At 42.1% G+C, this 27,184-nt stretch overlaps 1 long non-coding RNA gene and 1 other non-coding gene across 2 annotated transcripts; one reads left to right on the plus strand and one right to left on the minus strand.

Moving 5' to 3' along the window:
* On the minus strand, positions 1-27,184 carry LOC142871863 (uncharacterized). The gene is made up of 2 exons (XR_012920032.1): positions 26,882-27,184; positions 1-757 (listed from the first exon to the last, which is right to left on the minus strand). It is a non-coding gene; the product is annotated as an uncharacterized LOC142871863 (long non-coding RNA).
* LOC142872030 (U6 spliceosomal RNA) lies at positions 17,895-17,999 on the plus strand. The gene has a single exon (XR_012920277.1). It is a non-coding gene; the product is annotated as a U6 spliceosomal RNA (small nuclear RNA).

Below are 27,184 nucleotides of genomic sequence, written 5' to 3' on the forward strand. Positions count from 1 at the left end.
TGAGGCAGAAGGATGGCTTGAGCTCAGGAGTTTGAGGTTGCTGTGAGCTAGGCTGACGCCACGGCACTCTAGCCCCGGCAACAGAGTGAGACTCTGTCTCAAAAATAAATAATAAATAAATAAATAAAAATAAAACTGTAAAGGCAAAATCAGCCAAGTGCATGTCAATTGATCACAATCGCAGAACTCATTATCCAGAGCAGGATGCCAGTAACAGTCACTTAGTTAAAACCCAGACCAGCTGAAATGCCGAGATTCAGGTGCCAAGAAGTAAATCTCTCTTTGCTTTTCTCCCCTGCTCTCTGGAATCTGATGTCTTGCTGAGTAGCTGGCCAGGTATTCACATTCTTGGTGACGTGGAAGAGTCAGGAAACTTGGCAAAGCAGCTATGATACACACACATGCATGCATGCACACGTGCACACCCTCACTTCTGTCCTCCACGGTCCCCTGGATCAGGATCCTGCGATTGGAATGACAAACTTTCAAGTTCAAGAATGAAGCTGAGGATGTGTATGTGAAATTATCCTATTTCTCTGGTATCCAGTCAGCAGGTGGCTGTTGACACTGGGTTCCCATATTGAAATCCATGGATGAGAGAAGGACTGGTGAGGACCTTGGAGAATGGGCCAATGGCATGGGAAGAGAGGCCCAGCCTGCAGGAAGGAGAAGGGGCCCAGAAGAGGCAGCGCAGTAGGGAAGACAGCAGCGGTAACACCAGCAGCTCCCGGAGCCCATATGGACGGAAACCAGACGCCTTGAGTCCATGAACCAGAGCAGAAATGTCGCCAAAGAAGAAAGCACATGAAGGTGGAAAGAACACAAAAAGACACAGCATTTTCTTACTGAGAATGGAGAGTTACACATGTCCTCTGCCTCCCTCCCCAAACATGACTGGTATTCTCTTTTGTTAACCTGATTAAGGATGTGGTCGGATAGGAAACGCTGTCTGCCAAACGCTGCTCTAGCACTTCATGGTATGACCTTGAATAGGCTCCTTGATGTCTCCAAACCTCAGTTTTCTCATCTATACGGTGGGAATAATAATATTACAGACCCATAATCCCTCATCAGCAATTCTGATATCCAAAAAGCTCTAAAAACAGATTTTTTTTAAGTTTGCAAGAAATTCATTTGATGATAAAACCCGTCCTGAACACTTGTGAGACTTTATATAATTTTTATCAGCATGATTATCCACGTTTGCTGCAGAAATATTCATGTCTGATGATGGATGTCACTCCAGACCTTGTTGGGAGTGTTATGAAAAATACACTACATGCACAAATTTGTCCTTCAAAAATATGAACCATTCTGAATTCTGAAACATACCTGCATCGGGATGGAATCTGGGTAAGGGATTGGGGACCTGTGCCCTGGGGGTTGTTGGATGGAAGTACGAGTGAGATCATGTGTGTGAAGTGCTTCTAATAATGCCTGACACTTTGTAAATGCTCAGGGAATACAAACTATTAATATAATTTATTACTAAAAAAACACTCAAAGAAGGAGTGATTCTTGTCTTGTTCTTGTCACTCTGGAGTTTGCCCAGGGGAAACATCAAACTCTGACGCTCCGACTCTCCTCCCACAAGCCCCGTCACCTCAAGAAACCACATTTTTGGGGGAAAAGCTCCCTGGTAAGGCCATGCACCATGTTGCTGCTGGTGCCGTGGAGTCCCCTCCACAGCCTAAAGCCGAGAACAAAGTTCAGAATGCACAGCAGCCGGGAACGGCAAGGATGGGCAGTCAAGGGAGGTCTGACATTGGACAGACTCCTGCCCCAACGTGGTGTGGCATGATGGAAAAAAGCTCAACTTTGGAGCCAGAGAGACTTCAGTCCTAGCTCTGCCCATCCTCGTGGCAGGAATCACCGGTCTCAGTTTCTTCATGTAGACAATAGGCGAATGACACGTCACTAAAAGTTTCGTAGTGAAGGTGAAGCAATGTGTGGGGGCTTGGTACACAGAAGGTCCCAAAAAGTGAAGGCAGGCAGACACATGCACACACTGTGGATGCCAAGTGACAAAGAAAACCCGGGTTACTTCCAAATACAGTTCTGCTTCGCCCTAAATTGGCCAGGGCTCCAACAAGGAAAGGCTAAAGCCTTAGCTTTCCTGCAAAGTTGGAGATAAGAGGCCAGGCAGAAGGAGCTACGTCAATGAAGACTTATAAACCCGCAAGAAGCAGGGCCCGAGTTCTTTCTCTCCCAGTGGGGTAGTCCCCCTGTGCCTGCTTCGGGGACTTCTGATCCAATAACACAGGCACGCATAAGGTCAGGTTGGGGATCACAAGGTGATTTGTGGACACATAGACAGTCAATAAGGCTCATTCACACCCTGAATCTAGTGTTTGGCTGGATTACAAAGTCCTACTTTGACTCTCTTATATAAAAGGAATAATTTTAAAGTGTACCTAGGAGGAGAAGGGGTTGTTTTCTGCCATTCAAAGTGAATCCTTTCATAGGGAGACCTTTCACCCAAATTATCACCTTGTCCTCATATGCCCGAATCAACACTCAAATAAAAAGTAAACAGCTATTCATTGCAGAGGGTGGCCTTGAGCTTACTCCCAGCCAATGGCTGGTTTTCCACAGCTGGGGACTTTGACCCATATAATCACCTTTTCCTCAGCCCTGAGCCATAGGGCTTGAGCAATGCCAGGTGTGAGAAAATTTTAACTGAATGTGAGGGGCCTCAGGGGCTCTCCCCTGATTCCAGGTGAGTCACAGCAGCATCTAGAACACACCTTCCCAGCGCCTGCCCCCACCCCAGCAGGAAGAGGCTGCCCAGCTGTCCTTTGAATGGTGGCACTCCGGGAACTGACCTCTTATCTTCACAGCAGGGCAGCTCCACAAGCAAACCCACCACCCGGTCAGGGCACCAACCACTCTGGGCCTCAGGAGGAGGGGCAGAGAATGAACATGGGGGAGGGAAACGGAATTTTTAAAAAAATAATTTGACATTTGATTAATGCTTTTTCTAAAGCATCAAAGTTTCAAATAAATATCCATGAGTCCATACTGGTATAAATAGCTGAATAAATAAATAAATGTGGGAGAAAGGACAGCTCTTCCTTACAGAAGAATTCTGATGAATAAATGTAGAAAGAATGAAGAAAATAGAAAACCATCATTAGAACACCACAGTAGTAATTGCTGCAGGCAAGACCCTGGGGAGAAACAGGATATCTGCATAGTCTCAAAGTATTGTCTTTATCATACTTATTAATTACACAGAGAAAAATAGTACCTTTACAGTGAAGAAACCCCAGACACACCTTAAACAAGTAATTAAGGTTAGCATCACAAGTATTAAGACACCTCAGCATGTATCTCCTGGTATTTTGCACTGAGATGGGTATTCTTGCCAAAAATGCATAACCTCAACTTAATCATCAGAAAATAGTGGACAAGCATGAATTGAGGGACATTCTGCAAGATAACTGACACTCTTCAAAAGTGTCAAGGTCATGATGGACAGGGAAGACTGAGGAATTGGCACACATCAGAGGCCGACTAAGGAGACAGGACAAGGAGACACAGGCTAGGATCCCGGATCGCACATGGGAACAGAAAAAGAACATTAGGAAGAAAATTGGCGAAATCTGAACAAAGTCAGTAGTTTAGTTAATACTATTGTACTTGTGTTAATTTCTGAATTTTAATCATTGTACTCTGGTTATGCAAGAAGTTAACATTAGGGAAAGCTGGGTGAAGCTATGCTCTGTACTATTTTTGCAACTTTCCTGTATGTCTAAAATTATGTCAAAATGAAAGGGTTTTTTTCTTAAAAAAAAAAAAAGAAGCATCAAAGTAATGAGACAATTGTTGAACTTCCTTGCATTTGCTGAAGGTTTGATATTGTTTCCATTGTGAATTCCATATTGGGGGCGGGGACAGGGAGGATGAGGCACCAGGATCATTTCAGGGTTTAGGGTCTCTAAAAGCTGCTTTGGGCAAATTGACTTTATCCCCAGAAAGTCACCAGCCAGCTCTATTTCTCACCTAAGCTCTTTCATCTCTCCTTGAAGGTAGAAACTATTTAGAAACACTTTGCCACTGCGGCACCCACCCTCTTCCAGGATAGTTCTAAGGACTTGGGACACTTTACCCCAGGACAAGGCCACACTCGATGATGTGCACAGGGCAATCCTACTGGAATAGACCATTCACTTTCAACTTGATTTCAGAGACAGAAGCATGCAATGGCTGGGGGCAGGTCATTTCCTTAGGGTAATAATAGAACCTATTTTGCCAGTTGTAAGAATTATAATAGGTGAGCTAATACATGCTACAACATAGATGAATCTTGAAGACAGTATGCTAGGTAAAATAAGTCAGACACAGAAGAACAGATACGGAATGATTTCACATACACGAGGCTCCTCAAATTGGCAAGTTTATAGCAACAGAAAGTAGAGTAGTGGTTGCCAGGGGCTGGGATGGGGTAGGAGACAGAGTAATGGGGAGTTATTGTGTAATGGGGAGAGCTTCAGTTTGGAAAGATGAAAACCTTCTGGAGATGGAGGGTGGTGATAGTTGCTCAACATTGAATTGGTTCTAAAAATGGTTAAAATAGTAAATTTTGTTGTGTATATCTACCATACCACAATTTAAAAAACACAAAAGCAAATAAAAATAAAAAGAATTGAATGAGATGATAGAAGGCTCCTGTGGCACACCTGGCCCGCAGTGGACACTCAAATACCAATAGCTTTTTTCTTTACTAAAGTTTTAGAAAATAAAACTATTACATAATTGTCTAATGTGATTTTAGGCCATGGCAGCCACATACGATTTCCTACAATTAACGGTATTTTTAACTTCACTATGGCCTGGTTTTCTACATGTATTTTTTACACAGCATTAAGACTGGATGATGAATCTTTGAAAAATATTAGACTCAAATGTCTTGTAAAAGCACATCCGTTTAGAATGAAAACTGTTACTTACTACATACATGATTGTTGATGCTGCTATGAGGAAATTTGACCATGGCTCTAGGTGTGACTTTCCAATTAAGCTTGCGATATACCCCGATTCTACTGAGTAATTAAGCTGTGTTCATCCTCGGATTTGCCAAATCATTTTAGCCCTCTCCCCACCTCCACTGCCACTGCTGCCACCCCCACCACCACCACTTCCAGCTGAGGACACCTGAGTCACCTGGGAAGTACTTTCATCAGGAGGCTTGGTGTTGCTGGGTGGCTACCGAGGCCGAGCTCAAAAATCACTTTCATAGTTAGCATTTTCATGGCATCTGACTGCCGCTGAGCGTGTGGCCAGACTCTGCTAATATGCTGAGACACGGCTGGCATTTCATCCCCCTTGTCTCTCATCCCTGGTTTTGTGACGAGGCTCCCCGCTGCAGAGCGAGGCTGGCTCAGCCTCTCGTTAAATGAGGCTGGCATGAGGGATCTGCCAAGGGAGAAACACCGTCTTGCAAAATGCTTCTTTTTTATGGCTTTCTGTGATGGAACACTGTATTGTTCCACATTTTAGCTTTGGTTTTGTAATCACTGATTACATAATGAATTCTGATTCTGTGCCTGCAGAATTGGTCTGTACTACTGAAGACGGAGGAGAAAGCAGCTACTTTAGAACAGAGAGAGACGGAGGCACTCTGTGTCTGTACCTCCCACCCCTCCGCCGCCACCGCGCTTGCCGATCCTGTGAAAGATCAGTCTCACATTACACTACAGTTTGGGGAGAAGGGGGTGGGAGTGGCACCGCATGAAACATCCTTCACTTTTGCACAGAGAGTAGCAGATCCTGGGACGATTTGAAATTTGCAATTTTATAAAACATCAGCTACCTCTAGTGGGGCTAACTCTGACTGTCTCCGTAATCCGTAGGTGCTTACAAGTCTCTGTCCTCTACCTTGAGATTAGGGTTGCCACATGAAATACAGGATGCCCAGTTAACCTTTGAATTACAAATAAACAGTGAATACTTTTAAAATGTAAGTGTGTCCCAAATATTGCATGAGATATACTTATGCTAGAAAATTACTCATTGTTTATCTGAAGTCCAAATGTAACTGGGCATCCTCTGTTTTTATTTGCTAAGTCTGGCAGCCCTGCTTGAGATCAGACTTCTGCCACTGTCCTATCCTCCGGGTCTGTCCTTGTGGAGCTTCAATAATGCATCTGCCAAGAAGCCTGAGACAGAAGGAGGCAAAGGAAGAATCTAAACCACACTTGGCTTTTTGTTTTTATCTAATGCCAAGTGTCACAGATATTCATTAAATTCATAAATAACTTAAAACCTTTCATGTGGACTGCTGAATTTTAGTTAATTTTTATCCTGAAACTTTAGGAAGATTGGATTCCACTGAGAGGAAGGATGGTGGAAAGGGCAAAGAATGACCGAGGGACCAGGAGACCTGGCCACTCATCCCAGGCCTGGTGGCCCTGGTGGGGCACCATCTCTTTAGTCTCTGTGTCTTAAAGGATTGCATTAAATGATCTCTAAGTTTCCTTCAAGGGATAAAAATTCTATGATTCTACATTCAAAAGATCTGAAACTTCCAAGGTATGTTATTGAAAAATGACAATATTAGATTAAAAACATTTTTAAACATCAGGGACTTTTTATTTATGCTAAAAAATTTTAATAAATTACTTACCAAATTTCCTTTTGAGAAGAATATGAATCTTGACATCCTCAGGACTCTTGCTGTTATATTAAGTATTTTGTGCAAACTTTTTACTTAATTAGTATTCAGGTACAAGATTTGCCTGTCAGAATGCTCTAATAGAATTTTCTGTTTGTCTCTCATTCCTGAATGACTTTCGTAAAATCCAACATTCTAAATTTAAACTGGAATTATGGACCCAACTCATCAGTAGATACTATATGGGAAGATCAATATGATCTTGGTTTAAGGATCTTGGGTTTTCAATGGAAACATTCTTCATCCGGGTCTAAAATATATGCTAAGGTCAAAGGCAAGGCCCGGTATGGTGGCTCACCCTTGTAATCCCAGCACTTTAGGAGGCCAAGACAGGAGGATTACTTAAGGCCAGGAGTTCAAGACTAGCGTGGGCAACATAGCAAGACCTCTATCTCTACAAAAAATAAAAATTAGGCCGGGCTTGGTGGCTCACGCCTATAATCCTAGCACTCTGGGAGGCCTAGGTGGGCGGATTGCTCGAGGTCAGGAGTTTGAAACCAGCCTGAGCAAGAGCAAGACCCTGCCTCTACTATAAATAGAAAGAAATTAATTGACCAACTGATATATATATATATAAAAACTTAGCCGGGCATGGTGGCGCATGCCTGTAGTCCCAGCTACTCGAGAGGCTGAGGCAGGAGGATTGCTTGAGCCCAGGAGTTTGAGGTTGCTGTGAGCTAGGCTGATACCATGGCACTCACTCTAGCCTGGACAACAAAGTGAGACTCTGTCTCAAAAAAAAAATAAAAAAAAAATTAGCCGGGCATGGTGGCACATGCCTGTAGTCCCAGCTACTCGAGAGGCTGAGGCAGGAGGATTGCTTGAGCCCAAGAGTTTGAGGTTGCTGTGAGCTAGGCTGATGCCACGGCACTCACTCTAGCCTGGGCAACAAAGCGAGACTCTGTCTCAAAAAAAATAAAAAAATAAAAAATAAAATTAAAAACTGTTAAATAAATAAAATAAAATAAAATAAAATAAAATAAAATAAAATAAAATAAAAATTAGCCGAGCATGATGGCATGTGCCTGTAGTCTTAGCTACTTGGGAAGCTGAAGCAGGAGGATCGCTTGAGCCCAGGAGTTGGAGGCTGCAGCCATTAATGAATGCCCTTGCACTTCACCTGGGAGACAGAACAAAACCTTGACGAAAGAAAGAAAGAAAGAAAGAAAGAAAGAAAGAAAGAAAGAAAGAAAGAAAGAAAGAAAGAAAGAAAGAAAGGTGCTTAGGTGAGCATACTGCTCATTCTTTTCAAGTGAGTCAATAAACATTGATCACTTGGGCCACTTCACATATTGCTCTGGCTTCAACCTCCACTTACATGGCTTCCAAATCTCTACGTCCACATTCATTTTTCTCCTGAGTTTCAGAACCAGATTTCTAACTCCCAACTAGAAATCTCCACCTGGATGTCCCACAGGTACCCCAAACACAATAAATCCAAAATAATCGTCCTATTATACTCACCCCACAACCAGCTCTATTGGTTTCCTCAAACCTGGCTAATGGTATTATTATCTACCATCACTATCAGCACAAGCTAGAAATCTGGTAAGTACCCCCACCCTGAATCAATAGGTTACCAAGTCCATGAAATTCTACCTCCTAAACATCCCTTGAGTCCATGCCCCCTTTGTCCATTCCAAGGCCACTCTCACCAGGACCACGTGCAGCTAGTAGTCTTCAGTCATTGCCATCCATCCATCCAGAGACAAAGAGTGGTATTTCTAAAATACAGCTCTGATCATCCTAATCCCTGCTTACAACAGCCTTCCACTGCCTGGGAAAGAAGTTCCAGACTCTTTCACATAATGAATGTGGCCTTTTGATTTCTGCCCACAGCTGATTATTGCTTCCATTTCATTTCCCTCCTCAATACTCTGGCCACCCAGCAACTTGCCACTTCCCCAATCCATCACCTCCTTCCACGCTTGCCTGTGCTCATCTGTGCTTTACAGAAATATCCCTCCCTTCCTCCCTCATTTTCTCCAGCTGGCAAATTCCTGCTCATCTTTCCAGACCTTGTTCAAGTGTCACCCTGGGGCAGGCTCCTCTGATAGGGCCCCTGAGTAACTCCGCCCCAGGCAGGGTTAATGACTCCATCTCCTTAGAGTGCCTCAGCACATTGTTTATACCTCAGTTGTACTCTTTGCAGTGCAATCATGTATTTCCCATCTGCTTCCCCTATTAGACTAAGAACACTTTGAAAATGGGGTCACGGTTTCCTTGGTTTTGCATCCCTAGGACCCAGCAAAGGGCCTGGCACTAGACAAGTGCTCCCTAACATTTGGGGGCCAGGGAGGGAGAAGATGGATAAATGATATTTTAAAAAGAAGTGACGTTTTTACATGGACTTTGTTATAAGTGCTTTATCTCATTTATTTCCTATAAGAGAACTTCACCCTATACAGGTTCTTATGGGAAATTATTAACACCATTTTATAGATAGAAACCAAGAGTTTGGCCAGGCACGGTGGCTCACGCCTGAAATCCCAGCACTTTGGGAGGCTGAGGCGGGAGGATTGCTTGAGGCCAGGAGTTCGAGGTTGCGGAAAGCTGTGATAGCACCACTGCACTCCAGCCTGGGGGACAGAGTGAGACCCCATCTCTAAAAAAATAAAATTAAAAAAACAAACAAAAAACAAAACCAAGAGTTTAAGTAACGAGCCCAAGTTCATATAGTTAATCAGCAATAGAGCTCGTCCACAGCTTTTGTTCTTCCAGATTCTTTCTTCCCTCGATGTGTGGGAGTATCGGTGAGCCGAGAGGTCAGGTGTGCGGAGGCATTAACAGGACGCTGCAAGAGGCAGGGATGGTCTACAGACTGGATAATCTGGCTCTCAAGTATTAAAACTTATTAATAATTAAATGGTTTGTGAGTCCCATCTAAAATCCAGGCTTTCTTTTCCTTTCTTTCTTTTTTTAACTTTTTAAATTTTTTGTTATTATAAAATATTAACTATCACAGAAAGAGTGAATAAAATGTATCATTTAAGAATAATTATAATCTGTGCAACTCCCACCCATGTGAAGTTACAGAATTGCCAGGGCCTCAGAACCCTGCCCTCTTTGTCTTTCTTCCTGATCTCTAGAGGAACCACCATTCTGAATTCTGTGATAAATAATTTCCTTGCTTTTATTTTATTTTTATTTTTTGAGACAGAGTCTCACTGTGTTGCCCAGGCTAGAGTGCCATGGCGTCAGCCTAGCTCACAGCAACCTCAAACTCCTGGGCTCAAGAGATCCTCCTGCCTCAGCCTCCCAAGTAGCTGGGACTACAGACAGGTGCCACCATGCCCGGCTAATTTTTTTTCTATTTTTAGTTGTTTGGCTAATTTCTTTCTATTTATAGTAGAGATGGGGTCTTGCTTTTGCTCAGGCTGGTCTCTAACTCCTGAGCTCAAGCTATCCTCCCGCCTTGGCCTCCCAGAGTGCTGGGATTACAGGCATGAGCCACCACACCCAGCCTCCTTGCTTTTATTTATTGCTCCTTGGGAAAGGTGGCATTGAAGGCGGAAACAAGAATAAAAATTTTAAAAATTGAAAGAAAAATAAAGAAATATTTATTGCTCTTTGCTACAATAACACACATACACACTCATACACACTCATACAGATGCTCCTCAACTCACATTGGAGTTACATCCTGATAAACTTATCCTAAGTAAAAAATGCATGTATACAACCCCAGCCTACTAACATCATACTTAGCCTAGCCTACCTTAAATGTGCTTAGAATGATATATTAGCCTAAGTTGGGCAAAATCATCGAACACAAAGCCTATTTTATAATAAAGTGTTGACTAATCCATGTAATTTATTGAACACTATACTGAAAGTGAAAAATAGAATGGTCGTATGTGTACTCGAAGTACAGTTTCTACTGGATGTGTATTATTTTCCCACCATCATAAAGTTGAACCATTGTAAGTTTGGAGATCAGATATTCATATATTTGCATGTAATAGTTCCTTGTTGCTGCTACAACAAATTACCACAATCTTAGTAGCTTGAAACACCAGAAATTTATTAGTTTACACTTCTGGAAGTCAAAAGTCTAAAATGGGTCTTCAGGGCTATGGTCCTTCTAGAGGCTCTGTTGGGAGAATCTGTTTTCTTGCTTTTTGCAATTCCTAGAGGCTGCCTATATTTCCCGACTCGTGGCCCCTTCCTCTGCCTCCAAAGCCAGCACCATCGCATCCTCTCCCCTCCCCCGCCCCGGTCTGTCTTCTGCTTCTGTTCTCTCTCTGACTCGGGCCTTCTCGCCTCCCTCTTATAATGACCCTTGTGATTACATTGGGCTCAGGTAGGTAATCCGGAATAATCTCCTCAGGATTCCTAATGACATTTGCAAAGTCCCTTTTGCCACGTAAGGTATCACAATTACAAGTTCCGGGGATTAGGACATGGTCATCTTTAGGGGTTATTATTCAGCCCATTATAATTCCTAAACAATTTCCTTTAGTTTTGTTTGTTTTTGAACTTTATGTATATGGAATCATATTGTATATATATTATCATAAATGTATTATAATGTATAATATATTATAAACATAACCCATTTACATTTTTTTTTAATTATTTTTTTTTATTTTGGCATATTATGGGGGTACAGATTTTAAGGTTTCAATAAATGCCCATTTCCCCCCCCTCCCCCCAAAAGTCTGAGTCTCCATCATGACCATCCCCCAAATGGTGCACATCTCACTCACTATGTATGTATATACCCGCCCCCCTCCCCCCTCCCACCTGCCCAATACCCTATTACTGTAGCACCTATGTGTCCACTTAGGTGCTACTCAGTTAATACCAGTTTGCTGGAGAATATATCTGGTGCTTGTTTTTCCATTCTTGGGATACTTCACTTAGTAGTATGGGTTCCAGCTCTAACCAGGAAAATATAAGGTGTGCTATATCACCATTGTTTCTTAGAGCTGAATAGTACTCCATGGTGTACATATACCACATTTTATTAATCCATTCTTTGATTGATGGGCACTTGGGCTGTTTCCACAGCCTTGCAATTATGAATTGTGCTGCTATAAACATTCGAGTGCAGGTGTCTTTTTTGTAGAGTGTCACCCATTTACATTTAATGTAATTATTTATATGTTGGAGTTCAAAACTACCATCTCATTTGCATTTGCCCCATTTATTACATGTTGCCTTTTCTTTCTTGCCTTCTTAGATTCTTTGGATTTTTATTTTATTTTATCATTTCATATTTTTTCTTCTAATGGTACAAAAGTTATATATCCTCTACTTTTTAGTGATTATCCAAGAACTTTATATCATTCTTAATTTAATCAAAGTCTGAATTTAACCAATCAAGACCTTTAACATTCTTTCATACAATTCAAAGACCTTAGAACATTTAAATTTCATTTACCCTTTCATGCTATTATTGTGAGGTATTTTAATTCTATCCTGTTTTTATGGTGGTTGTTTTTGCCCTTCAAGATATTATTATTGTTTTATGCAGTTAATATTTACTTAGCTGTATCCATATACTTACTACTTTCTTTGATCTTTCTTCCTTTTTCCCTATAAGGTCATCCTTATGAGATCACCTTTATTATACTTAAAGGAAAGGTCCGAAGTCGGAATGTGCTGATAGCAAAATCTCTCACTATTAATCTGTCTAAAAATGACTTTATTTTGTCCTTATTATTGGAAGATACTTTTGCTGAGTGTAGAATTCTAGTTTGGGAATTAAGTTCAATTATGGCTCCATTCCACTGGCTTCTGGCTTTCTTTATTACTTCATTTGTTTCTATTGAGAATTCAGCTATTGTCTAGTTGCCACTAATTTGAAGATCATTCTTTTCTTTGGTTGATTTTGAGATCTCATTTTTCATTCATTAAAATTTCACAGTGATTAGTGTAGATGCAGATTTCTTTTTATTTTTCTGTATATCATTCTTGAATCTGTGAATTGATGTCTTTGATGAGTTCTGAAAATTTTTAGCCATTATCTCTTTGAATATTGTCTTTCTCCAAGTCCTCTCTCTCCTCTCCTTCTAGGAGTTTGAGTAAAGGAATGTTAGACCTTTTCACTGTATATTCTCCATTTCTTTTAACCTCTCTTTCATATTTTCTATATCATTGTCCCTTGTACTATAACCTGAATAATTTCTTCTGATCTGTATTTCAGTTCTCTAATTCTCTTTTCAGTTGTGTCTAAACAGCTATTAAACATGTCTAGAGTTTTAAATTTTGGTTATTGTATTCGTGTTTTGAGAAGTTCTGATTGGTTCTTTTTCAGATCTTCTAGGTCACCTTTATAGTTCCCTTTCCCATATATTATTTTTTGGGATTTTCTTTTCTTTAAATTTAATAAGCATAGTTCTTTTTATAGATTCCATCTAGTAATTTCAAAATCTGAAGTCTTTGCAGGTCTCTTTCTTCTAGTTCTGATTCTTGATGGCTTATTTCCTTGTAGGCTTGGTTTTTTTGACTGCTGCTTGTTCTTAAAATTTTATTTGTAGAGGTGGTGAATTCTTTGAAGCCTGGGGTGATGCTAATTTTCTGCAGAGAGAACTTGCATTTGTCTGTTCCAGGTACCCAGAGGCACTTTAAACTCAATTCACAACTTGAGAGATTTTTCTGTTTTTATGGTTTCTTTTGTTTGTTTACTTTTGTTTATTTTTTGACCACCAAAATGAAATGAATTTGGAAGCTGCAGAAGGATCAATTTGCAATTACAACTTCTCAGAGCAATTCCCTGCTTTTACCACCTGCCCTGCTCTGATCACCCTAAAGGTAATTTTTCCTGTAATCTCTTGGGCTGGATGGTGAAGGCACTTTTACTTTTGTTTCACCCTTGCTCTGTGGGGTTGACCCACATTAGTAAAAAGAGGGCAGGCCCTGGGTTATAATTCTGTGCCCCTTGTCCCAAGAAGCCCTCAGAACCAACGTTCAAGTTTGCCCAAATTGGCAAATGCCCTTAGTATTATACAAAAACAGGTTTAGGGCTCCACTGAACTTTCAGAGTTCTTATTTTCTGTTTGATTTTGGACTTTAGTTGATTTTTTTACTAGCTTGCCAGGTCTTTGATGCTTTTAAGAAGTTAAAAAAATTTTTTTGGTGAGCATGTTTGGTTGTTTACAATGGGAGGTTGGTCTGAATACTTATCCTGCCTTATTCCTGGAAATGGAAATCTCTTCTCAATCACCCTGGGCTTTCTTGAACTGCACACATAGGAACTAAAACACAGGCTGGGAGAGGTGTCTCACACCTAGAATTCTAGCACTTGGGGAGGCTGATCATCTTGGCCGAGAATTGCCTGAGGCCAGGAGTTTGGGGCTGCAGTGAGCTATGATCAAGCCACTGCACACACACACACAAAGAAAAGAAACTAAAATACCATCATAACCTGCTCTCAGCAAGTTAACATATGGGAAAGCAAGCATATGTTTTTTAAGTCTTCTGCATGTACTTCAGGAAAAGAATCATTGCAAGTTTCCCTTAAATAGACTACAAAAATTGAATTACATAAAAATGTTTCAGGAACATATCTGAAACTTTCTAAGAAACAATTTAATTTTCTAACTACTATTAAAAATAGTATTTTCTATTATTAGAAAATTTAATTTTCTAACTACTATTAAATTATTTTAAAATTACAACACTTTATCAAGAAATTACTTTTCCAGCAAACTCAGCCACCCAAGAATCCAGAAGTAAAGTACAAAATGACTCTACATAGTCCGATAGATGGCACAAGTCTCATCACCTTATTTAATGCCCTTTATTCGTCGGAAAGTCCCTGAAGTCTCATTTAGAGCCTACTAACTCTTATTTCATGTACAACAAACTTGGTTCTCTGGTTTTGTAGCCCATAACCCCCCAGAAACAATAACTTGAAAGTAGACATGTATTTTGAAAGGTGGGCTCATTGTAAAAGCCAGGAACAGCATCTGACAGCTCCACAAGGAGAGAGAAATCTGCCCAAAAAGCTCAAGATGAAGCACAATGGAAACATTTAGCCCCCAGATACACAAAAACTTGCGGTAGGCTCATCACACCACTTCACAGTATAGTGAACAAACATTTACGTTCTTAGTGCTGGTCCTGAGGCAGCATTAAACTAGTTGGGCTGTTTCTGAAAGCTGGGAGGGATGTAGTGCCTTAATACATTTTCTATATTTATACTGTTTTATTATTATTATTACTACTTTTTGAGATAGGGTCTCACTCTGTTGCCCAGGCTAGAGTGCAATAACATCATCAGAGCTCACAGAAACCTCAAACCTTAGCCTCCCAAGTAACTGGGACTACAAGCCCGACACCATACCGGCAATTTTTTTTTTTTTTTTTTTTTTCCTATCTTCTGTACAGACGGGGTCTTGCTATGTGCTCAGGCTGTTCTCAAACTACTGGCCTCAAGCAAACTTCCCACCTCGGCCTTCCAAAGCGCTAGGATTACGGGCATGAGCCACCGAGCCCCACCTATATTTATAGTCTATGTTTATAAGGAGCTAAAATTTTAAATTACTTTTATGGTGAATTTTTTTCTAATTTGGAAAATCTCACTCACTAGTGGGGTCCAACAAATAAGCATTTTTGTATTATAGCTTCTTAAAATCGAATTTCTCTCTGAGACTGAGTCAAGAAAATTCAGAGCTTATAAATGCCCTACATGCGCCCTATAGTCCTTTAGCCTCCAATCTAAGAGTTAAAGAAGGAGTATTTTTCTCAGTATCACTGAGTTCTAAAGTATGGATTTAAGAGAAAACAACTCCAATAGCCACACGAGAGAGAAAGAGTCAGAGACAGAGGGTCTGGTTTCACTGCAGAGCAGCCCCACTTTGGCGGGTTATGTAAATACACAAAAGAGAACGTTGTCAGTTGGAAAGGGAGGATGGGAAAGAAAATCCTCCCCAGACTTCCTTGCTATTGTTTATCTCCCTTTTAGTACGAATATCCTCCCTGCCTCCTGGCATAGGTTAGAAGCCAGGATTCCCAATGTACACATGATTTGGGATCTAACCGACATATGCGTCCTATTTCCGAGATATTTGAATCACCACTTGAAAGGTCTTGGTCCTTGCCGATCCCAAGAGGAGGAGCCGAACGTTTGGGTCGTTCTCATTATTATATCATCAGTATCATACCAGAGTCTCAAAAATTGGAAAACCCAGCCATCTGCTCATTGCTGGGTGCTAGCTACTCCAGCCATATCATTCCAGTGTAATTAATTCCCTTAGTATTTAATCCTACTAACTTGAACTTGACTTTTGAAGTACTAAATTTATATTTGTAAAATTTTTTTTCTTTTTTATTCTGTAAATGGAGTTAACATCTGAACCGTAGGAGAAAGGGACTTGCATTTTGTTTGGCATTGGCAGGTAGGTTGCCTTTTGCAAGCCAATTCCAGTTGATTTGATGGAAAGTCCTGTTTTGAAGGATACTGAAGCTGCTTCCAGGCTCAGTAGGAAAGAGCACGGAGATCCATTAGCTGTGTCGGCCCCGAGACAAAGAGGGAGGGCAGAGCCCACAGCAAATATTTGTCAGCCTTGGTCTGGTTCAACAAATATTTATTGAGTGCCCATTATATGCCAAGTAGTGTCTAAAGTGCAGGCTTCTTTTGTTGTTGTTGTTTGTTTGTTCTGTAGTGTTTTTATTTTAGATAAAGGAGACATAGGCCCTGCCTTTCAGAAGGTACAATAAATGACAGACATCTGAGCAAACAGTTAAAACGCAGTGTGGAATATGCAAGGATGGAAGTGTGTCCTCTGAGACTGTAAGGTCCAGAGGGTCAGAGAGTGAGGGGGGAGACGGTGGGACAGCAGGGAAGGAGTTGAAGAGCAGGTCAGACTCCAGCAGCCTCAGCGCTGGCCTGAATCCACTGTCCTCTCACCTCAAGCACTTCCAAATGGCAGCGGTCCAGTATAGTCCCCGTTGCTGGGCAAATTCCCTGTAGGCACCCTGATAGGTAGCCCATGTAGCACTGCTCCCTGTCGTCCAGTCTTTGTCGCATTACTGATGACTCCTCTCTGAGTGTCACCGGGGTAGGTGACTGCCCTGTAGGCGTCCGAAGCAGCCAAGGCGGGACTGGACAGGGAGTGCTTCTGTGGGCTTGGGCTTTCACAGCAGCCGAGCTGTGCTAACAATGACAGGGCTAGCCCACAACCAGGAATAATTATTCTTAGGCGGTACAAGCTTTCTAAGGAGTTCAGGAAGGACAAAATCCAGAATAATCTGAGGTTTGTAAAAAATGTTAGATATGACCAGGCGCGGTGGCTCATACCCGTAATTCTAGTAATGTGGGAGGCTGAGCTGGGAGGATTGCTTGAGGTCAGAAGTTCTAGACCAGCCAGAGCAAGAGCAAGACTCCATCTGTACCAAAAATAAAAAAGGTTAGCCTGGCATGGTGGTGCATGCCTGTAGTCCCAGCTACTCGGGAGGCTGAGGCAGAAGGATTGCTCGAGCCCAGGAGTTTGAGGCTGCTGTGAGCTAGGCTGATGCCATGGCACTCACTCTAGCCTGTGCAACAGAGTGAAACTCTGTCTCAAAAAAAAAAAAAAAAAAGCTAAACAAAAAGGCTTTTCACAGGCTATGTTTGGATCAAAATAGATCAGCCAGAAGCGGTGGCTCACGCCTGTAATCCTAGCACTCTGGGAGGCCAAGGCGGGCGGATTGCTCGAGGTCAGGAGTTCGAAACCAGCCTGACCAAGAGCAAGACCCCGTTTCTACTATAAATAGAAAGAAATTAATTGGCCAACTAATATATATAGAAAAAATTAGCCGGGCATGGTGGCGCATGCCTATAGTCCCAGCTACCTGGGAGGCTGAGGCAGAAGGATTGCTTGAGCCCAGGAGTTTGAGGTTGCTGTGAGCTAGGCTGACGCCATGGCACTCACTCTAGCCTGGGCAACAAAGTGAGACTCTGTCTCAAAAAAAAAAAAAAAAAAAAAAAGACCAACCAAGACTATGATTCATTGCTTGGGACAGATATGTAATCCTAACAGACTGTAAGGAAAAGTTGTGAGGACCGAATTATTCTTTTGCATCACTTTCCTCTATGTAAGGTGTTTCTCACAGGGAGGAGCAGCAGAATAGCCAGAGTGTGTGTTACAACGCACATTCGCAGGCCCCATCCCCACTCTACCAAGCCTGAATCTCCAGGAACAGACTGAAATCCACAGTTTTAACACACTCTGCCCCCATCCAAGCAATTCTGATGCATGTTCACTAAAGATTTAAAACCACTACTCTTGTACTCACTTCGGCAGCACATACACTAAAAATTGGAACGATACAGAGATTAGCATGGCCCCCGTGCAAGGATGACACGCAAATTCATGGAGCGTTCCATAATTAAAAATAAAATAAAATAAAACCACTACTCATAAGGATAGAATAATAATAGTTATAAGGAGGCAGGGCGCAGTGGGTCACGCCTGTAATCCTAGCACCCTGGGAGGCTGAGGCGGGAGGATCGCTTGAGCTCAGGAGTTCGAGACCAGCCTGAGTAAGAGCAAGATCCCGTCTATATAAAAAAAATTAAAAAATAGTTATTAGGAAATTGAAGCCCAAGATAAATGAGGAGATGTAGGAGAGCACCAATGGCTTCAAAGGAGTTTAAGTCTGCAAGTTCTATGAAATACTTCCAAGATAATGAAATCATTTGCAGATATGATCATACAAATATCAGCATCAATCTTTAAGAAATAATGGAGAATGGCAGAAGTGCTAGAAACTTGGAGACAGGCAAATATGAGTTGCTGTTAAGTAGCAAAAAGGGACAGTTAAGAAAATACAGAACTGTCAGTTTTATGTGGCTTCTTAGGCAAACTTTGGAGCGTTTATAAGCACTCACTCAAAAATGCATTGGTGATCATTAAGAGTCAGTCTGGAGCCACCACAAATAAATCTATATGTGTCTTCTGTTTTAAGCCACATCACCCCTTGCTGAAAGTAGTCAAGCTATAAATTATAAAAAACAATATATACTACACTAACCTCATTTCCTTTTTTTTTTTTTTTTTTTGAGACAGGGTCTTACTCTGTCACCTGGGGAGAGTGCAAGTGGTATCATCATAGCTCACTATAACTCAAACTCCTGGCCTCAGCATATCCTCCTGCCTCAGCCTCCTAAGTAGCGGGGACTACATGCACGCACGACCATGCCTGGCTAACTTTTCTATTCTTTGTATAGACTGCATCTTGCTCTTGCTTAGATGAGTCTCAAACTCCTGGCCTCAAGTAATCCTCCTGCCTCAGCCTCCCAAAGCGCTAGGATTATATGTTTACCCCCACATCCACCCTCATTTCCTTTTTTGATAAGGTTGCTAAAACGGTAGATAATGAAATTAGTTTATGTTGGTTTTTGCTAGGCCTTTGACAGCATCTCATGACATGTAGTGGACAAGATGGAGAATCTGAGAAAATGTATAGGACTAACCATTAATATTTGTTGACAGCCTACTACATCTTAGGAACCATGCTAGGCATTTTATAAGTACTATTTCACTTAATCCTCAGCCCATCCCTATAAAGTAAAAACAATTGTCTCATTTTACAGATGAGAAAATAAAGCAGATATTCATCGGGTAACTTGTCCAGAGTCATAGAGCCAGTGCATGGTAAAGCGAGGGTTTGAACTGCAGTCTACTCTGAGATCAAACCTGGGGTGCCTAACAACTATACTGAATTTCAGACGGATGGATGGAGTCACAGCTGGGTAAAATGCCGTGTTCAGAAACAGATGATCTGTGGATTCATGCCAAGCAGAGGGGACTCACTGACGGTTGTCATGGGTCTACAAAATTGGCCCAGGGCTGCTTAACATTTTTATTAGTGACTTGGATAAAGATATAGAAGTCAGGCTTATCAAATTTACAGATGGCAGAAAGCTAGAGGGGAGGGATAGCTAATATAATAAATGAGAGAATCATGATTCAGAATGATCTTGGCAGATGGGAATACAGGCCAGAGCCAACAAGATCAAATTGAATGAGGACCAAGGTAAAATCCTCTACTCTGGTTTCAGTGGTAAGTACAATTAGGAATGACCAGCCTAAGAGTGCAAGAAAAAAATTTAGAAACCTAGGAGATTAACTTGACCCATTGATACAATCAGTTTCCTACAGATTAAGTTCAAAATGATATATAGCCTTGTGCCAAATAATGACATTTCGGCCAATGGTGGACGGCATGTATGACGTGGTCCTGTAAGATTATAATGGAGCTGAAAAATTCCTATTGCCTGGTGACATTGCAGCAGTCATAGTGTTGCAGTGTGATGCATTACTAATGCAAATCTATGATGAAAAAAAGAAACAGACCAAGCAAACGATCATGGTCACATTTCTGAAAAGAGTGACACCTTCTTAAGAAAAGCCTCGGGCAGGTCCTGCAGGGAGTATTCCAGAAGAAGGCACTGTTAGCATAGATTTCAGCTCCATGCCTGTTATTGCCCCTGAAGACCTTCCAGTAGGACAAGACGAGGAGGTGGAAGACAGTGATATTGATGATCCTGACCCTGTATAGGCCTAGGCTAATGTGTGTGTTTGTATCTTAGATTTTAACAAAAAAGTTTCAAAAATTAAAAAAATTTAAAATATAAAAAAGTTTATAGAATAAGGATATAAAGAAATAAAATACTTTTGTACAGCTTTATGTTTGTGTTTTAAGTGTCATAAGAGTCAAATGCTAAATAAAATTTAAAAGTTTATAAAGTAAAAAATTACAGTAAGCTTAGGTTAGCTTATTGTTAATGAAAGAAAAAATGCTTTTTAATAAATTAGTGCAGCTTAAGTGTCCAGTGTTTATTAAGTCCACAGTAGTGATGCCCTAGGCCTTCACATTCACTCACCACTCATTCACTGATTCACACAGAGCAACTCCTAGTCCTATAAGATCTGTTCATGGTAAATGCCCTGTACAGGTGTAACTTTTCTTTATCATTTTTACCATATTTTTACTGTACCTTTGCTATGTTTAGATACACATATACTTACCATTGTGTTGCAATTGCCTACAATATCCAGTGCAGTAATATGCCATACAGGTTTGTAGCCTAGGTGTGTAGTAGGCTGTACCATCTAGGTCGTGTAAGCACCCTTTATAATGTTTGCACAGCAACAAAATCACCTAATGATGCATTTCTCAGAACGTATCCCTATCTGGCCAGGCACAGTAGCTCACACCTGTAATACTAGCACTTTGGGAGTCCAAGGCAGGAGGATTGTTTGAGGACAGGAGTTTGAGACCAGCCTGGACAGCATAGCCAGACCCCCATTTCTAAACTTAAAAAAAAACACAAAAAACACTGAGCTATATCCCTGTGTTAAGTGACACATGACTATATATGCAACAACAACAAAATGTACTTCTATATCTAACTGGTTCCCTGACTGACACCCCTCCAAAGCTGAAGCTACCATTTAACATCAAATCTGGGATGCTATTGATTGCAAGATGCACCAGTGTTTTAGTACCACTGAGGAAGGAGGAAAAATACCATCAATTAAACCAAGGCGTAATGCTTTCATATCACTTAGCATTTTTATTTTATAATGATTGAAAGAGCCTTTTAAACTTCGATAGCTCTTTGAGGAAGACGGGTCAGAGCACAGCAGAGCCAGCCGTTCCCCGCCTGGCTCGCAGCTCACTGGGCAAGTTCACTCTGGTCTGGGAGCAGGTAGGCCGGGAAGCCCCGCCCAGGCCTTGGCCTTTAGGGATACCAGAAAGACACCTGTGGAGCCAGAAGTGGCAAGTCGCCAAATTAAAGTCACACTAGCCAGCCACAAGGGAAAACCCCTGAAGAAGGTGTGGGCTGGTCAAATCAGAGGCACAAAAGAAAAGAACCTCAAAGTGAAAGGGCCCGTCTAGATGCTTCCAAGACCCTGAGAATCACTAACAGAAAACCTTGTGCTGAAGTTTCTGAGGCCTGGGATCGTTTCCGGATGAGAACCCACAAGCAATCACTGTTTTGCACAGTTCCTCCTCGATTATTAAACAGATTACTTCCATCACTGTGGAGCCAAAAGTCGAGGCTGCAGTCACCCTTGCTGGTGCTTAAATCAACTACTGTACTTTAATTAATTGATTATCATTTGCTAAAAAAATATTATGTAATAGACAGGTTTTATCACATATCAAGTGCGCATAACACACAAGGAAAATATAAGAGAAATAAATTGGTTAAGGTATTCCCCGAACTTCTCATTATATACAGCTAAACTGTATACAGCCAATCTTCTGAAACGTGTTTCAATTCAGAGTTTTGTGTATATATCCTGTTTTTCCAAACACAGCTGTCCTCTACACCATCAGGAGTGTGTCAGTTACTCAGCATTTTGAGACAGGGTCTCGCTCTGTTGCCCAGGCTAGCGTGCAGTGGTGTCATCATAGCTCACTGCAACCTCAAACTCCTGTGCTCAAGCGATCCTCCCACCTCAGCCTCCCAAGTAACTTGGACCATAGGCACGCCACTACGCCTGGCTAATTTTTTAATTTATTGTAGAGACAGGGTCGCCCTGAGGCTGGTCTTGACCTCCTGGCCTCAAGCGATCCTCCCGCCCCAGCCTCCAGGAGTGCTAGGATTACAGGATTAGATGACTCACCGCGACGTGCCAGCCCTTTCTTGATCTTTTCAGAAGTGTCAACAGAGGGTTTCCAGAAACAATTCAGATTATGTTGCTTGTTGAATGAAAAGTTGATGAGTTGCAGTTGTCCATTCTTTTTTTTTTTTTTTTAACTTTTTTTTTCTATTAAATTAAATGGGTCTGTGGAAGCAGTTGTCCATTCTTGCTACCAAAAATATAAAACAAGTTGGCTCATGTGCAGGCAGTGACATTCCCATCATGCCTGTCACCTGGCCAACAGCAATTATATGACACCCTTGATCACAAGAGGCATCCTAATTCCAGAGATGTTGAACGTAGAAAGTTGTTTAACTAAGAATTGATAAAATGCAGTATTTATGCTCAACGTGCAGGTCCAAACCCCATCCAAACTTTGGGATCCACCCTGTCTCATAACAAGGGAAGTTCAAAAGACTCTTATATGCCTGTATTTTACAGTCGCAATCCTGTCTACTCTGGCGTAGCCATGTGTGCAGATTTCTTTTTTTCTTTTCTTTTTTTTTTTTTCTTTTTTTTTAGGCAATAGGTGATAGAAGTGCGCAGATTTCTAAACAGGCAAGGAGTGAATGTGGTCAGTGCTGCGCAGGGACTGACCGACCCGTGGTTGTTGGGGGTGGGGAGGAAGGCTCCAGGGAGGAGGAGATTTGAGACCAGGCTACTCAGGGGAAGGCTTGGGTTTGGGTGAGCATCGCAGCCCTTGACCAAGCTACTAAATGTCTCTGAGACTCACATTTCCCCATTTATACAAACCTTACAGGAGTGCTGTGAAAATTAAATGCGATCCAGCTGGCCAAAGGCCGGTGCCAGGAGTCTGTTGTTCGAAAAGAGTCTGTTCCCCTTACAGTGGCTGCTGTGGGTAATTTCACTTGCGTTTTGACTGGGTGGGATTTCATAGACATGTCTCAAAAGGACTCGTGAGGTAGAGGGCGGGGCCGCTCCAGAGACTGAGATGCAGGAAAACAAAAGTTACACTGGAAACGTAATCCAGCCCAGAGCTGGAAAGCAGGGAGCCGACACCCAGCCCACCTGGGCTCAGATTCTGGCTCTCCACATACGATCTGGGTGACCTCAGGCAAGTTACTTAATCTCTCTGTGCCTCAGTACCCTCATCTGCAAAATGGGGCTAATAGTAGCACCTATGTTATGGGGCCATTGTTAGGATCAGGTTACCACGTGTAAAGTGCTTAGAATGGCGACCCGCACAGTACGTGCACTCCGCAAGTGTTCGCTATTGGGGTCGCTATGTGTTGTGAAGACAGTCTGCCATAGATCCGTTGGGTTGAAGGGGAGGAGGGAGATGTGGGCGAAATGTGACACAAGGGCCGTGACTGGGTGACATCTGCCACACAAGGGCTTTTCACAGCTGTAAGTCCAGGCCTGGCCCCACCTCCCTCAGCCGCCTCCCACTAAAGCATCTCTCGACCGCTCTGCCCCTGGGCTCCCAGGGCACCATGGGTTGGTACACGCTTTGCACACATTTCCTTGTATAGTCATTTATGATTTTATATTCTGCCTCCTCAACTCAACTGTAAACCCACTGAGGAAGGAGAGAAAACACCCGGCACAGGCCTCATTCAGCCCATGCCTTTCTTTTCTTTTTTTTTTTTTTTTTGAGACAGAGTCTCACTTTGTTGCCCAGGCTAGAGTGAGTGCCGTGGCGTCAGCCTGGCTCACAGCAACCTCAATCTCCGGGGCTCAGCGATCCTCCTGCCTCAGCCTCCCGAGTAGCTGGGACTACAGGCATGTGCCACCATGCCCAGCTAATTTTTTGTATATATATTTTTAGTTGATCAATTAATTTATTTCTATTTTTGGTAGAGACGGGGTCTCGCTCAGGCTGGTTTCGAACTCCTGACCTTGAGCAATCCGCCCGCCTCGGCCTCCCAAAGTGCTAGGATTACAGGCGTGAGCCACCACGCTCGGCCTCAGCCCATGCCTTTCTACCGTGCTGTGAGTGTGAGGAGGACATGGGGGGGTGGTCAGGAACAGCCTTGGAATCAGGCAGTCCTGGGGTTTTTTGTATATATATATATATATATATATATATATATATATATATATTTAATTTCAGCATATTATGGGGGCACAAATGCTTAGGTTACATGTGTTGCCTTTCCACCTCTAGTCCTGGGTTTTAATCCCAGCTTTCTTGCTTCCTCAACATATGACCTTGGAAACGTAACCTTACAAGACCTCAATTTCACCATCTATAAAATGGGGACAGTACTATTACCTACCCCAGAGGGCCATTGTAAAGATTGAGGCAATGCCTGGAAAATATCTAGCACGGAGCCCTCGGCCATAGTAAACATTCAGTAAGTGGTAGCTTTGATTATGCTGAAGGTAAAAGAGAAGACCACTTAGAAGGGATCCTATGAGAAGCGCAGTGTGTGGTTTACCGTGCACTGGTAGGGAGAGCAAGGGGAGGTCCCCACTGCCACACTCCAGCATCAAGGTGATGAATGGCGATTGACCTATACTCTTTGGCCCCTGGCCACCACCCCCACCCCTGCGCAAGGTGGTGGTACTGGTCATTCAATCCCATGAAGATGACATGGTCCTGGTTTCAGTATCAAAATGTTAAGTACCTGCTATGGATTGTACCAATGTCCATTTCCTAGCTGTGATGCTACCATTGAGGAATGCTGGGAGAGTGGCATGTGAAATCTCTCCATATTATTTCTTATAACTACATGCAAATGTACAATTTTTAAAAATTTAAAAAATTTTTAAATTATTTTAAAAATTTTTTTAAAATATGGCTAAATTAACTCATATTTTTCATGGCCTCTTTTTTGTGGCCTTCTTCCTCCCTGACTCCCTCCCCACAGGTCTGTATTATCCCTGGTATCCTGGAAACAACAACACTTACGCTGAATTGTACCAACGCTCCACCAAAAACCTGGTGAGAAAATAATAATAAAAATAACAATAATAAATAATCGAGTGTTTACTACGTGCCGGAATGGTTCTAAACACTTTATGTGCAGTATCTCTTTTAATCTTTTTGATAAACTTTGAGGTTTCTATAATCTCTGTTTTACAAGTGAGAAAACTCAGGCTTTGAAAAATTAAATAACTTGTCCCAGATCACACAGCTGAGCCAAGACTACAAATCTGCCTGTCCCAAAGTCTCCTTGGCTAGTATTCTTTGCAGATCTCTTAAAATCTGAGAGTTTGATTATTAAAAACAATATCTAAAAATGTATTTTTAGATAACCATTGGAGATTCCTTTGTCTGTGCTTGGTGGATTTTCTAGACAGGACCCCAAGGAACCATTCAACATGAAGAAGTGGCAGACTCAATCCCTCACCTCCGCCAAGCCTTTGGCCAAATGTCTCTTTTGGGTTTTCTCTGACCTCCATATGAAATGTTTGCAAACCCCACTACACCCACCCTCACTCCATGCAAGGGTGACAGAATAAAGGGCTTTTTTTCAGTTTTCAAACAGGGAGAGTCTCTGGAAAACCTGGAGGAGTTGGTCACCCTACCTTGCTGGGAAAAGACCATTGGCTTGGCAGCATGATGGTCATTGATGACTTTGACAGGAGCTGTTTTTGCAGAGCTCTGGGGCTGAAAGCCTGTTTAGACTGGGTTTAGAAGAGAATGGGGGCCGGGTGCAGTGGCTCACGCCTGTAATCCTAGCACTCTGGGAGGCCGAGGCGGGCGAATTGCTTGAGGTCAGGAGTTCGAAACCAGACTGAGCAAGACCGAGACCCCGTCTCTACTATAAATAGAAAGAAAATTAATTGGCCAACTAATATATATAGAAAAAATTAGCAGGGCGTGGTGGCGCATGCCTGTAGTCCCAGCCACTTGGAAGGCTGAGGCAGGAGGATTGCTTGAGCCCCGGAGTTTGAGGTTGCTGTGAGCTAGGCTGACGCCACAGCACTCACTGTAGTCTGGTCAACAAAGCGAGACTCTGCTTCCAAAAAAATAATTAATTAATTAATTAAAAAGAAGAGAATGGGCTAAATGCAATGCATTATCCCAGATTGCATCAAGCAGAAAAAGGACCTTAGTGGGAAAACTGGTGAAATCAGAATAAAGTCTGGAGTGTAGTGAATAGTAATGTTCCAATGTGAGTTTCTTGGTATTGACAAATGTGCTATAGTAACACAGAATGTTAACATTAGGAGAAACTGGGTGAGTGGTATCTGGCAGTTCTCAGAATTATCTTTGCAACTTTTCTGCAAATCAGAAATTATTCCAAAGCAAAAATGAGAGAGAGAGAGAGAGAGAGAGAGAGAGAGAGAGAGAGAGAGAGAGAGAGAGAGAGAGGAGAGGAGAGGAGAGGAGAGGAGAGGAGAGGAGAGGAGAGGAGAGGAGAGGAGAGGAGAGGAGAGGAGAGGAGAGGAGAGGAGAGGAGAGGAGAGGAGAGGAGAGGAGAGGAGAGGAGAGGAGAGGAGAGGAGAATGGGAGCATATGAAAAGGAACCAGCAACTATAGACCATTTTCTCAAGATAGAATAATTTGCCTGTGGTTGAATTTTGAGCTCTGCAGAACTTCTACCACTAAAACTGTGAGCTGTTTGTCAAAGATTTTTTTGTCCTGTTCTAAGCAAACACTCCTGTAGAAGATAATTGATTAAATGTTGTTAGTCATGTATACCTTAATTTAAATGAGTTTATCAGCTCCTTTTCAAACAGCAAGTGGGGTGAGAAGTCAGGAAGTCGGGGCTGGCTTACTTCCCCGATGTGTCTGGCACTAGACCTCTTCAGTGACGCACCTTTCAGACCTTTAGCTTTTGCTTTTGTTCTTTACCTTACGCAGATGTACACAAATGCATATCATTCTTTGGCCTGTTTCTTTCTTCTTCTTCCTTTTTTTAGTGGTTGCTTACAAAATTGGGGCAGAAATGTGTGTTCCTCCTTGGTTGGTTACAAGTGCTCTCAGGATGCTCGCGTTTTCACA

This window comes from Microcebus murinus, chromosome 7 (genome assembly GCF_040939455.1).
Source record: "Microcebus murinus isolate Inina chromosome 7, M.murinus_Inina_mat1.0, whole genome shotgun sequence".
Classification (NCBI taxonomy): domain Eukaryota; kingdom Metazoa; phylum Chordata; class Mammalia; order Primates; family Cheirogaleidae; genus Microcebus; species Microcebus murinus.